Genomic DNA, 15,470 nt, shown 5'->3' with positions numbered 1-15,470 from the left:
TTTTTGTCCTTTACATTTCCCTATTTGAGATTTCTATTCTGGAGCATTTGGTAAAAAGGACTGTCTGATTATTATTGTTTTCAGATAGAATGTTTGAAAATAGGTTGTCTGATATTTGGCACAAACATAAATCTTTCCCTCATCATCCAATACATGTTAGTCAAGTAAGATTTGCAGAGAGCAGGATTTTTTTGGTAATCTAGAGCTGCTTTCCACTTTGTCTAGGGTTATCAATACTATTGGAGAGTCTTTACCTGACCTGGATTACAAATAAACAATGTGATTCCACCCTACTTTTTCTTCTAACCACTTTTTCTTTGTAGGTAACTTGTCTTTGCTGCCTTGAAGTTTGATAGATTTTGCTCTTGTGACTTTATTGCAATTTGACTTGCATGGAGAGCCCTTTTAGTACGTAGACACAGTTCTTTCTGTAGGTCAAGGAAATATTCTACTTGATTAATTGTTGTTTTTATACCTTCTAGATCTGCTAGTGTTCTATTTGCTTAAATTTTCCTTCTTTATATTATTTTCTTTTTCTAGAGCTGCTGTTGTGCACATGTTGGGTCTCCTTAATATCTTCCTCCATACACAGCTTTCTCTGTCATTGTTCATTCATTCAATGAATAATTCTTGACCTCATAAAAAGGTATTTGCTTTTCCAGGCATGGTGTACATTTTAGTGAACAAATTCCTTTCCCTCATTGAGGTTATCATTTAGTGAGAGAAGACAGAAAATAGATGATTGGGTGTAGAATATTTTAAGAGGAAAGTCAAATATTTTAAGGTCAACAGGAAGCACTTCCTAGCTTTCCAAAGTTTGCCATGGGAAACTTATTATTTCTTAAGATCGTAATTAAGGTGGGAGTCACTCATTCACAGGAAGGTAAAAGCAGTTCTTCATTTCATTACCTATTTTAAAATAATTCTTCCTTTGAAATATTCTAGATATCTGTGCTATGAAGTATTTCTCCTCAAAATTTCAAATAAATCGTTTTAATAAAAACCTGGGGTTTTCAATGTATTCTTGATATGTAGTCTATGAGTGTACTCCTCTTCAATCTGTTTGCACTTTTATTAGTTTTATTATTTAAATTACCCAGTCCAAAGACTGTAGTACTTTCCAGTTCTATTCATTTTGTTTTGACTCATTTCCTTGCTACAGTCTAAGGCTTCTCTTGTATGGGTTATTTGTCTTTGCTACCTTATCAAGTCCCATATCTCCCAGCACTGTTCTAAGTGAGTCATCATTTGGCAAAGGGAAGGAAAATTGGTACAACAAAGGTCAAGTAGCTGTCCAATCTGTTCTCTTCTGTCTTGGACCCAGTCTCTCTTTTGCTTTATATGACACTATCCTCCCTTCTTTGTAGCTGAGAGGCTTCAGCCCTTCAATTTGCAATGTCACTGATTCTTCTTGGGAGAGGAGAAGAACACTCACTTGGGTCTTATTTTGACCTATATGTCTTACCTAATCAAATATTTATATTGATAAAGTATCCACTATTTTCTGGTTATCCTCTTGGTGTTATGCTGTTTTAACAATGTTTGCCTAGCTCAAAAGGCAAGAAAAATCTGCATGCATTGCTCCTGTTGAGATGGTAAAAAAAGTAAGAACAAATTCATTTCAGCCGTTCAAAATATTCAGCAGACAGATTAGTCAAGAAGATCAATTGTTTTAAATAAGGGGAAAGAGGAAAGAAATGCCTTTCAGAAGTTGCTAGAATATTCAACTTATAGTTATATTTCTATGTAAAACTTTTGTGAGGCTGGAATGTAAGAGAAACATAAATGATTATATTGTTCCTTAAGAAAAGGGGGATGATAAGACACCATGTCTTTGAATGCCTCTTTTCTGTTCCCCAAATTCTAGCTAAGTTAAGGAAACAAAGAGAAGAAGACTGTGCCAAAAACAGAAAGTCTAGATATAGATTATATTGAAGGACACTAGGTTTCTCTCATGGACACGGTTTTTTTCATGCACCCTGGGAACCAGAGCAAGTTAGTGTTAACTGTAGAAAGCTACTTTCTTACATATACACCAGGAGAATTCTCCTTAGGATGCTGATCATGCAAACAAATGAAATAAGCTAATGCTGATGACTCTGCTGCTTCTGCAACTTAACATGTTTTTGAGCAAATTATTCCACTTTGCTCAATGACTTATGGAATTCATACTACTAATTTTGATGAGAGGTATTGGCCTGTATTAACACTGGTATTAACACTGTAGTTACAACAGTACCAAAACAAAATTCCATCACCAGAACTTTTGTAAATATTTCTTGTAATACAGAAATAACAGATTTTTTTTAAGTTAGAGAATTCATAAATGTAAATCCATGAAACTAAAAATTTACTGGATTCTAAATAAGTTTATAAAAGGTGCTTTTTAAAATATCAAGAAAATCCATGAATTTCATAAAATAAAATATCAAATGTGTGGTAACTAACTAGTAATGTTAGTGGAAAATTAATGTACCAAAATAATAAAGTTAATACCCCATAAATCAAAAAATAAAAATTGAAAATTACTGTTTAAACAACTGTCTTGAAAGACAGTATGTAACAGTGTGAGCCTTGAATTGGAAGCACATTCTTGCTTATAGATTTCTAGTTGCTGAAATAGTTCTTTCAAACTACACTATTGTAGGAAATGAAAAGGAGATAGTTATAAACTAACTCCAAATGGTTTTCTGTGCTTCTGTTATCTTGAAATACTCCTATCACTTGTTTGAAAACTCAGAGGGGGTTTTGGTACATTTTTTTTTTTCAGGGCCTGAACCTTTCGAATATGTGTGTTGCAATTTTTTGTCTCAAATAAAGCACTGCAGTTCACTTTTGTCTGTTTTAGTTTCATCGTGTAGAGATGGAGATTCTAAGGCAGAGTTACTTGTATCAATTTCAACAGTGTCATGTACCTATTCCACTTCTTGGAAAAAAGCCTGTGAAGTAAATAAAGACTTATTCTTACAATAAAGCTTTTCAGTACTACTACATGCTTACTTACTATTGCTTGTATGGGCAAAGACAAACTTCTAGACTTGCAGGCTTCCTCATTGTATCAATTTATCTTTTGGGCATAAACTGAACAAGTAGGTCACTATGTGGATCTTGAGACACAGAGTTCTTTAAATATTAAAATAACCTTACTGGACAAAAACCTCTGTGGGTGGTAATTAAAATCAGCATGACATACACTGAACTTTGAATATACAAAGACATTATGGGAATTCTTCAAACAACAAATTATCTGTCTTAATTTACATTATCTTATGGGACAGGGGATGAAAATTATAGATGCATAAAATATGACAGCAATAGATGCCATAAAATAAGTAAATAAAGCTAGCTAATAGTGAAGACAGTAACTGGAATGAGCTATTTTAAGAATGTCAGAATTGGCAGCAAAGACATCTTTAAGGAGATGATATATTATTCATAGTCATGAATAATGAAGTGAATGTTGAGCTACTGTGATTTCTGGGAAAATGATGGAGACCAGCAAATACACAGGCTTGAAGGAGACGCTTGGGGAATAGAAACATCTCAAAGACCAAAGTGGCAATACTGGAGTAATCAGAGACCATGGTAAGGAATGATGGTGGAGAGATGGGCAGGAGAAAAGAGGACTCACCTTGGGAGCATTTTAAATATTCAGGATTTGTTTAAATGTTATGAAAACCCACTGAATGGCAATGGCAAGAGAGTGACATAATTTTGAAACAAATATACCCTTTGTGTGGCAAAAAAAAAAAAAAAAAAAAAAAAAAAGACAAGGAAACAAACCATTTTAAGTTTATTTAAGCTGTAGCTTTCATTATGTAAGATGATGGTAACAATCTTCCAGTTCCTCAGGTCAATAACTACATAACCGTTTGTATCTATTCTCTCTCTCTCTCTCTCTCTCTCTCTTTTTTCTCTCTCCCCCTCTCTCTTCCTCTCAATGAGGTATATATGAATATCCTATTTATTTTCATCTTAAAAAGTATATCCATAATCCAAACATTTCCTACCATGTCCTCTCTCCAATACTAGTGTAAGCCACTCTCTTCTACTACCTATAACTCCCTAACACGTCTCTGTAACTTCCCTTGCCTCTCTACAATTTCTTTTCAAAACACAGCCAAATTATAATTTTAAAATAAAATCTAAATATTGTAATTAATTTGCCAACAGTCCTGCAATACTCTCCATTTTACTTAAGGTCAAAATATTAAAATGGCTTGCATGTTTTGACTGCTTCTATTTCTAGGATCCCTTCTGTCCTCATGTCTTCTACTTCCCCTTGCATTCTCCAGACCAGTTATTCCACAGAACTCATTAGCATGGCCAGAATAGGCTGGGGATTTGACTTTGAGTAATCTCTCTCTCTGCCTTCATCACTCTTATTCTAGAGAGCAGCATGTTCCCTCACCTTGTTCAGATCTCACCCAAATATTCTTTCTCAATAAGACTTTTATTCCTTATATGCTTCAGTGAGAAGACAAAACAAGGAAGTCAAGTTGGAGGATATGGAACATTTCCAAATGAGAGTTCATGGTGTCTTGAACAAAAATATTATTTTTATAATGATAAAAGTATTTATATCCTTGGTATATATTTGTGGGAAAACTTGAGAGAATGACAAAGATAAACACATTTTAAAAGAACATTGGCAGACAAGCAGCTTTGTTTAGGGCTTGAAAATCAACCATTAATTTACAATATATTGCTTGAGAGACTATATTAGGTATATGAAAATTTACCTAGTAGGATGGAGAATTAAACAGGTTTGATGTTTTCAGTTTGTTAAAATCTTAAAAAAAAAAAAAAAAAGGCAGAGAAGGAATTTGAGAGTGGATGTGTAAGTTTGCTTTTTTAAAAGGAAAATGAGGATATGCACTATATGAAAGACAGAGGACTACTGCTGTCATTCAGTTTGTTGGTTGTTGAACAGACTGCAAATTTTCTGCCTTAAAACTTATGAGTAAGATTGAAATACATGAATCTGTGACCAGACAATGGAAACCTTTAAATTAAGACATCACAGGGTGTATAATTACAGATTATGACCATAGGAGATGGACTGAGGTGAGCAAGAGGACTAAATTTATAAAATATTTGCCAAAGGACTCAAACAACCAAGGTGGGTAGATTTCCAAAATGGAAAGTGAACTCACTCAAGACATATGCACAATGGAGATAAAAACAATAACAGGTCAACTGGGTGCCAAAACCTTTAGTGTAAGTTGATCAGAAGAAAAACACTTAGAAAGGAACAAGGGAGAAGGTCAGACAAAGAATTGGAACAAGGAAGGTATAAATGATGTCTGTGTTAAAATGGCCAAGGTCTTCAGGAGGAAAATAAGTGACAAGGCTATCTATTTTTAATTCCTCTCCTGTGGTACACAGATTGTAAAAATGTGAACAGTGAACACCTAAGCAGTCTACAGGAGAACACGTACTCTGATTTCAGTTAGCAAAAGAAAGATTGGTGTAGAAGAGATAATGTAGATTCTAGAGAATTTACTGCTAACAAAATGTGATCCAGAGGGCACAGTGGGAGAGTTTCAATTTTATAAAGTGTTAGAGATTCTACAGAGTATTTTAGAGCTAAAATCCCTTTGATCAAATATAACTTGGAAGACTTTGAAATGCCACAGTGGTCAACCTGTTCCAACTTACAGACATGTCCATACTAACTTCATTCATGTTTCATTATTTACTATTCAGGGGAAAATTGACATTTCCAGGCACTTAGGCAATTAAATAAAAGGATAACCTCTGTCATCTGTAATAGTCTCTGAAAATAAAAATTACATTAATAATAGCAATACCTACTCTTGCTAAAGAAATATTAACAATGTCCTAGATATTTTAACCATAATATAGTCTATAAGTAAAATCTTCAGTTAAAAAAATATTCTTAAACTGTAGCAAATTTTGTCCTGTTAAATTTTATGTTGATTTATTCACAAGAAAAATGACTATAACTATAACTTATTGGTTTTAGGCAACAAACTTCAGCAGCCCAGCTTTTGAAATAATTAACTTCAAAACTTTGAGGTTTTCAGTTAGTTGAGTTACTGAGTGTCCAAGTTGAAGCATTCCGTTAATGAATAAATTTCTGATCCAAACACAGTATTGCTATTTTAAAAAATATTTTTCAAAATCTATGTGAAAATATAGCTTTATCGTATTGAAAGGAAATATGTTGACCCATGCGTTTCTGTGGATGCAGTGTTCCATTTCAGTCACAGTGCATGCTTAATTAACTTTACTTGTGACAGAAGCTCAAAACTCTAACTCTATCCATGGCTGACATGGTGAGACTTACCACAGCTTAATGAAATTATAAAACTCACTTGAAAGGGGGGAAAGGATATTAATATATTGATTTGACAAGCAGTGCAAGCTTTAAAAATTGCCATTCAGTGAATAGGAAACAAATAAAACCAAGCTGAGAAAATAAATTGAAACATCATTTTCCCATAAAATGTGGCAGAATTTCAGTGAATAAAATAAAAAGCTTAGAAAACCAAAATCTGTTTATCACAATATTTCTGATTTTTAAAACCATAGTATTTATTTTTCTAATATCTAGCTTATCTAGATTTTTAAATGAATTGTTTCTGAAATTGTAATACTGTTTTTCAAATTTGAAAAATTATTTTGAATGAGTAAAATACCAGTAGGTTATATTAAAATTTATTTCTTGATTCACATTTGCTTATTACATTCTAAATATTCAGAATGTGATCATATTGAGACACAGATGATAGTAGATTCAACTCATTCAGTAGATATTAGATTAAGTAATTTTATGTATTTGGTTAACAAATGGCAGTGTCAGTACTGTGGCTCATGATAGTCTTCAAAACTGGTCTATAATTTTGGGGCACATGCATAGCTTGTTCTAATGTATTTGGAGAACTCAGAACTCTCTATGTCAGGGCACAATTCCCTTTCTCCACCAGCCCTTTTGGGTCCTCTCTGCCACTTCCTCATGGAGGAGAAAAGGGTTGCTTGCCTGAGGAGGATATTGGAAATTTTTCTATCTATTACCCAAAACACTTATCTACTCAATAAATACACAAGAGCCAATATGTTGGGACTAATGACACATTAACTAACTCAGGCTGACTCCTTACTCCCTGGCGAGTGAGAAGATCAAGGTCACAAAGGCAGTTTCAAAAATTAATGATGATAAATCAGACCACCATCAGGGATTGGTTAACAACAGTTCTGTGAACGTGATCAGCTGTGTTTGCCATATAGTCCTAAGGGACTCTCACCTGTGTGAACCCCCTCATGCCTTGCTGACCTTTAACTGATTGGTTCCCGCCTAGCCCCCACCCTACATAAAAGCTGTGTCATTTCTTCAATAAACAAGTTCCTGCTGTGACTGGTCTCCCTGATGCATCTGATTGTCCTCCCCCCAAAGGGCTGGGTGCAGGCAGTCAGTTGGCCCTAACTTTCCCGGTCTGGCCTTGTTGGGGAGGGCTCCCTTCCCTTGTCCCTGGTCGAGAAGAGCAAGGGGGCTAAAGACCCCAACACCAATACTCTTCTTGTGAGAGAAGGTGTGATGGTCGGCCATACCAGCTCTGACCTCTTTACAACAACAGAGTTGGCCAACACTCCTTTATTTATAATATGCAGGTAAAAGGGGGCAAGGACCAGGAGGAGCTTCTTCTGTGATGGACAGGATAGGGTGGAGTTAGGGCAGCCATCCTCTTAGGGGAAAATTCCAAAAGGAGACAGGGAACCACTCCCACGCAGTGCCACACCACAGGCTTCCCGGCAGTTCCTAGAAGCCAGGCCTCTGCATCACATGGCTCAACCTAGTATGATTCTGCTAAATAAGGATGGCTTCCCACACACCCCTGCCCTCCATCCAAGAGCTGATCACTGACCCTACAAAAGTTCACTGGAGCTGGGTCTTTCAGTACCTTGGAACCCCAGCCATCTGCCTAAATCTGGTGGGACACCAAATCCTGCATCTTTAGTGTTGCCTTTAGAGGGCTTCCAAAAGACTATTTCTTGAGCCCTTTGAGCTCCGGAGCAGACTCATATGTCTAACTTCATACCCACATGCCCAGTTGCCCCACTATGATCTACTTTCAAGGCCATCAAAATTAACCTCTTATTGCCTTTTACCTCAGAAACCCCAAGAGCCCAGAATTTCCCAGGTCACTCCTCATGATGAGGCTCTTTTCCTCAAAACAGAACTGCATATGTCTCATCTCCTTTTAGAACTCTCATTCCTTTATACTATCTCAAGTGGTGACTCCTCTCCTTCAACACTCCATCTCAGGATCTGGGTATTATGCAGGTGTCCCAAATTTTCCTCACTGTGGCCTCCAGGAATTGATTCCATCTTCCTCCTTAACACCTCAATTATTTAAAAATTATGCTCTCAAACCCTGCTATACTTACCTACTTGCAGCCATAAGAAACCCTTCTGAGCTTTCCTCCTAATTCAAATTCTGTAACATTTAACATCTCATTCAATATATCTTTCTCTAAAAAAAATCACCATCTTACTTATTTCTTTTCTCCAGTTTTATGAAGGTAAAATTGAAAAACAAATTTGCATAATTTTAAGATGTAGGGCTGGGAATGCAGCTCAGTGGTAAAGCGTTTGCCTAGCACATGCAAGTCCCTGAGTTCAAACCCCAATAGTAAAAGAAAAAAAAATATGTACAACGTGTGTGTGCATGTGTGTACATATTTTGAATAGTCATCACAATCATCCTAGTTAACATATCACCTAACACAATTACCATTTTTGTGTGTGGCTGAGAACACTTAAGAAACTATTATTTCCAATTGCAAAGATCAATTTTCACTTTCCTCTGATTAGACTTAGTCACATATTTAGAGATAGTCTAGCATTATTTTAATAATTTTAAAATATTTTATAGCTTTTTTTTTCACTTTTGTAGTTAGAAAAGAAAGCTGGCAGAAACTAGAAGGAAGAATTTTCTAATTCCTATTTTCCCATTTCTCTGTGAAGTGTTGGTGCTGGAAATAACTGAGAGTTTCTACCTCATAATATTCAGTAGGAGTGACCTTATAAATCAGCCAATTCTGACTCAAGAGTGTGCCTGTCTTCTGGTCACAAGCTTGTGTGGTTTCTGGGTATGTTTGAGAACCAAAGAACTGGAAGGACAGCTTCTCATATCATATTACAACTTTATTAAGATGAACAGCTACCTCTTAGAGGATACATCTACGATTCTGCTTCTCAGGTGCCAGCATGCAATACATGAACATGCAACCCATCATAGTTTCAAAGAACATCTGTTCCATGTTTCACCCCTTCCACATCATTGATTTCTCCTTCACCCCTTAGCAAAATCCTCTCTAGAGTTTTATATTTTGGAATACTTATGAATCCCTTTTCTTTGATTTGGGTACGGTGTAGTCTTTTTCAGATGCTTCATCCTCTTCCCCTCTATCTGCACTGTGTTTCAAGATGCCGACCAGTGGTTGTAATGAGGCATTATTAAATGTAACACCAGAGAAAGGTCAGAAAGTGCAAGTGTTTTTTCCCTTCACTTCCTCACTGCCAGACTGCACCTTAGTCATAACTGTGAGCATATGTATGAGTTCATAGTTCAAGTTAAAATGTTTTATTCTACAGATATAGTTCTTCCTTTGGTTCCTAGTAATTGTACTCTTAGCTTGCCCCTTTGGAAAAGGAAAGGAAAAGAGCTCCAGGTTATTTCTAAGTCCAGAGTGATTAAATGTTTGCTGCTGGTTTCTGTTGGTCCTTCCCATGATCATTAGTCTTATATTCAACTCTTCTATGCTGCTATAAATGAGAGAACTATCTGGCAGAATCATAGCTGATTTACTTTGTATGTTAGGAAAATTCTTTTACATCATTTGTTTCATTTTCTGTAATTACTATAACTCACAAACTCCATTTTATTTTCAAACTATTATTCAAAGTATTGCTAGCACTAACCAAGACATACTTCCATGTTTTCTGGAAATCACCAAATTTGTGTTTCACCTATACGATGCCTATAGACCTCGGTTGCTCCTTTTCCTTTTCTATCAGATTCCTCTTGTGTGCCAGCTGCTCCCAGCAATGCAATTCTTGATGATTTTTCCACTCTTACTTACTGCTCATGAAAATGAAATTGTATGTTAAGCATCCATAGACCCCTGGAGCTTTTGGTCATTTAGGTGGTAAGAGAATTACTGGTTTGCACTCACAAGTGGAAATTAACTCCTTTCTGACAGCAGTGCTTTTCATTACTAGTACCAAATAATGTTTCAAACCTGCTGTTTCAATGTCCTTCTAAAGGAGGTAATCTAATGTAAAATATGTAAAAAGATATTCTGTACTGATGCTGTTGGAGTTCAGCTTATGTTAACCAGCAATTCCTAAGTGTGATCTCTAGATCAGCAGCACCAGCATCTCTTGAGAGTTTGGTAGATGTACACCTTTAAAATCCCCACCCCAGACTGCCTGAATTAGAAACATTAGGAATAAGAACAAGGATTTGTGTTTTCTAACCAACAATCCAGGAAGTTCTAATTTAGTCAAAAGTTTAATCACTGATCTAGAAAAACACAGCTTCTAAGCTAGCAACATACTGATAAATTCTTAATGGAAAATCATTTAAGTCAATGGTTTTAATTTTTTTTTTTTTGATGGTTTTCACTGATCTTGTTTATCTTCTATGAAAAAAGAAAAATACATATCAAGACTAATTTTCTGTTATTATTTCATTCTCATACTTTTAAAATTTGTATTAATTACAATCCCTTTGCTTCACCCAAGTCAGAGTTAACAATATTTTGACTGTCATTGAAAAACTTGGGGATAGAAGTTTAGGAGTTGGAAATTCTGCATTTGTGTCCCAAATTTTTACACATTCTTATTGATTTCTGAGGCTTTTCATTTCATTTATAATTCAAAGTAGACTACATGTTACTTCTATCTTGTATCAATTTTGTTCTTACTTTCCTGTCACTTTCCATATTTTGCCTCTTCTCTTAACCAGGAGAATTATTTAACTAAAGAAGGGGCCAATGTTTTCAATTAAGCTGACATGTCCAGATGTACTCCAAATTCTTAAAGAATATGGACAATCTTAATACAGATAAGAACTCATATCATTCTTATGAGTAAGTTTTCATAACTAACTAACTTAACCTATTTTCATAACATAACCTACTTAACCTATTTCTTCCTTTCAAATTTGTAAAACCAAATTTGAATTTCTACAGAATCCCTACTAAAACACATTAACAAAATATTTCAGATCAATTACATTATTTTAAATTTATTTTATCATTTTCATTATTATTATCATTATTATTATTTAACAAATGCAATACACATACTTGTTTTGCAAAATATACAAAGACTTAAAAACTCAACCATCAGCAAATAATGCAATTAAAAATTAACAAAACACATAGACCCGTGTTTTACTGCAAAAGATAATCAAATGGCAAATAAGCATATGAAAAAATACCCAGCATTATTTGTTGTTAGGGAATTTCACATTAAAACCATAATGGAATACTTGAGTATATAGTTTTATACATATATTTATATATATTTATTTATGTGTAATTTATATATAAATATATACATATATTCATATATATAAATGCTAAACATGGGTAAAAAGCAAACTATAACTATATGCTTTATACATAAATCACATTTTAAATATCAATACACCAATAGGTTAAAAGCAAAAGAAGGGGAAAATAAGCATGAGAAATCTGAAGTAGAGCTATTAATGTAAAATAAATTTCAAGAAAAACTATTTTCAGAGATAAAGGGGGACACTTCATAACCACAATAGTGTAACTTCTTCAAGAGAGTATGCATACATTATTTTACAATTTAATCCATAAATTGAAAACAGAGCAATAAAATGAGGGATGACAACCATGCCTCTTGTTATCTAGTTTTTCTCTTGATTTTTAATTTTAAAACAAAGCTGCCTTATAGACAGTCATAATAATGCTAATAAGGGTCAATAAAATCAACTCTCTATTTTAAAATAATAAAACCAATAATTATAGATGAATGCATATTTACCCATATTAGCATAGTGTTAGCCATAGTTTTTAAAGCTGATTACTTTCCTAAGTAGATTCACAAATATGCTAGCACTATTAGGCAAAGAACTGAAAAAAGTAAATTAAAAAGTCACTATTTTAAAAAGGATACTGAGTGGATTTATTGGTATGTTAATAGAACACGCCAATACATGTGCAAATTTGTTGGACAGATTAAACCAACCAAGATCTTGATATGATGATGAAGTTTCTTCTCTTTATCTGCTTTTGAAAAGTCACTTTTAAACAATTTATTTATTTTTGGAAATTTTGCTTTAAAACTGATGAAAGTACTGCATATTATGTATCTACGATGCTTCTTTTTGGTGTATGTAAGACTACCATACACCCCATCTTTTAATCTTTTGATTTTATAAATACTCTAAATTTGTAAGGCTATTTACTGTTCTTTAATAAATCCCAACAGAACTATCTTAAGCAGCCAGATAAAGCTCAAGCAAGTGTGAACAGTACAAATTGTATTTCTTAATGGTGTGAGAAAATACCTATAAAGCTATTTAAAATAAACTAAAATTATATGCTCAGATATCTAGGTCACTTCTCTCATTTACAGATGAGTAAGTTTTAGCAAATTTCTATTTAAAGAAAGTACTAACACCTAAAAGTCTGACTAGGCCTTAACTAAGAATGATCAACTGAAGTTTGTGAATTACAGGAAGAGATGGTTAGTCATTCAAATATTAACACCATATGTGTATAATAAAAATACTATGGTGGGGACTCGCAGTTCTTCAAATTTTTCACTTATCTTAAAACTTCCATTATAAAATCTAATGTTCATTTTATAACTGCTTGCCAAAATTATTTTTAAGACTTTCTTAAATACTTTTTTAAAAAATTAACATCAAAATTAGCATAGAATATGCAAATATTTTACTCTAATATTAAATCATTATGTCATTAATTAAACGTAAAATCAGAAAATTATGTTACTTTGTCCACATGACTTTATATTCTTAAATTTTGCATTAAAATAAACAGAAAAGTAATTATACCTATATTGGTAGTCTTCCTCACATTTAATACATGCAACATTACTCTTCCAGGAAAATGAATTCTGTGATGTTTCATTTATCTTGCAAAGCTTGCCTATATATATTAGTGATGATATACACACAACATCCTAAGAAAGATTAAACATATTTTTTTACAAAGGTTTTGGATATTTGAAAGAATGGCTGCTTACTTGGAAAGAAATGAAAATTCTTATGGAAAACATGTAGAAGTTGTTCTCTGTGCAGTAACATGGAAGATTCTCTTTTCCAACATGCCACATATCTCCCCAATCACACTCTCCTCTTGCTAGGTGAAATCAACACTCCTCTGTGAGATTTGGAGGCTATTCACCTCTGCCTTGAGAGTAAGACTATAACTTTTAAAAAGTGGTGTTATGTGACTATAAAGGCCCCACAACTCCATTTATGTGCCTGGGGTGCTCGCTTGGAACCCAGACACCATGCTCTATGGAACCCCAGATGTGGAGAAGAAGTCTTGGTTAGGATTACAGCTGTTAGCCCCAACTAAAGCCCCAACTGATAGCTAATATAAACCACCAAATGGGTGAACAACCAATCTTTCAGGACACTTTTTGACTGCAGCTTTATGAGAAACTATAACCAAGAATCTCCTAGCTGAGACATATCGACTTGCAGAACTATAAGAGATAATAATGATATAATTGTCTTAAGTCACCAAACTTTGATGTGATTACTCTTAGAGGATTGTAACATAATAAATCTATTCATCCATGGTTAGTTAAAAACAAAAGTAAAACTAAAATTGATTGACTTATCTATTATTGTCACCTGTGGCCTATGGACACTAGTCATAACTTTTCTTCCCTTTCTTATCCTCATTTCTTCACTTTCTTTTTCTTCTTTATTATCGTCATAATTTTTAAACTTACAACAGCATTTAGGTAATTCCAAGATAACATTCTTATAGACTTGAAATGAATGATTGTGTTTTTTTCTTCATGGAATCCAATTAAAAAATACTCATGAAGAACAAACAGTAAATATGAAAGATACAGAGTTTGCCTAAGGTTATTCCATGGTGATCATGTGGTGATCATGGAAATAATAAAATATCTTTAAAATTATTTATAATAAAACATGTTATTTCAAATATAATGATAAGTAAAATAGGAATAAGTAAGAGTTAAAATATTCTTATGAATTAACAAGTGAACATCCTCTGATGATCACTTCTTAAGATACCCAACATAACTAGTAAAGTTAGTGTGCTTAATCATTCTTATTCTCAGATTTAGAATAAAATTTTTCAAGTGATCCTGCTGATAAATTTTGATATATTATTACACTACTTTTCTATTTGTGTAACATTTTTTTCTATGCAAAACATTTTTTTACAAACTCAGTGGCTTAAAGAAATAAAAATGTATTATCCTACAGTTTCAGAGGTCCTACATCTGAACAGTGTCAGTGGGCTAAAATCAAGATGCCAGTTATGTTCTTTCTGGAAGGAGAGAATATTTTCCTGACTTTTCTGGTTTCTAGAAGCTGTCCTCAGTCTTTATGGCCCCTTCTTTCATCTTCAAAACCAGCATCCTACCATCTTCAAACCACTCCCTGACTACAATATTTTTCTCCCTCTTCCTCTGTAAAGGACCATTGTGATTATGTGAAGCCTATTTGTATAACTTGTAGCATAATCAGCTGATCATCAGTCTTTATTCTACTTGCTATCTTAATTTCCTCTCGCTATGGAACATAATGTTGATACACATTCCTGGGATTAGGATTTAGGAATGTTTTCTGGAGGGAGAATGAAGGGCTTCATTTTCCCCTACAAATATAATTGTTTTGATTGTTAGAAGCATGTCTTAGTGCTCTTCCCACTATTATCTCTTCATGTTGATGTTTCTTTTAACATAGATTAATGACAATTTTTAGGTGTTTTATAAGAAATCATAGGTAAATTACAAAATGATACTACAGTAGGCCTTTATCTGTATATTCTATGCTCTGTGTAATTAAACTAAAACTTCTTATTAATGACTTGGCAAAAGTATTGTTAATAGAATGGATGTCATTCCAAGAAAAAAGTTCCATTTAAATACTGTTGGTGATTAAATGTTGGTGGAATTGGAAAAACAAACTCCAAGATATTTTTAAAAGTTAGTGACATCCTCCACTTATCAGGGAAAACATTCAGCCTTTGGTTTTTTGGGATTGACTTATTTCACTGATATACCCCATTCATGTACAATGAATCAAAATGCAATCTGTAAAACAACAACAACAACAAAAAAAACCTAAATAAAAAAGATGCATAAGGCTTGCCATGAACTAAAATGAAATCAAGGTGGATTTTGTCTCTCTGCAAAGTGTCTCTAAGAGCTGACAAGGGTAGTC

The 15,470-nt window shown here is 33.8% G+C and overlaps 1 protein-coding gene across 1 annotated transcript in view; it reads right to left on the bottom strand.

Annotated features, from left to right (window-relative positions):
* The window catches only part of EYS (eyes shut homolog), a gene marked incomplete at its 5' end in the record, with an annotated part of 1,696,555 nt that overhangs the window by 1,596,836 nt on the left and 84,249 nt on the right, over nt 1-15,470 (bottom strand).

This window comes from Sciurus vulgaris (assembly GCF_902686455.1).
Source record: "Sciurus vulgaris genome assembly, chromosome: 7".
NCBI lineage: Eukaryota > Metazoa > Chordata > Mammalia > Rodentia > Sciuridae > Sciurus > Sciurus vulgaris.
This window is presented reverse-complemented; position numbering and strand designations above follow the sequence as displayed.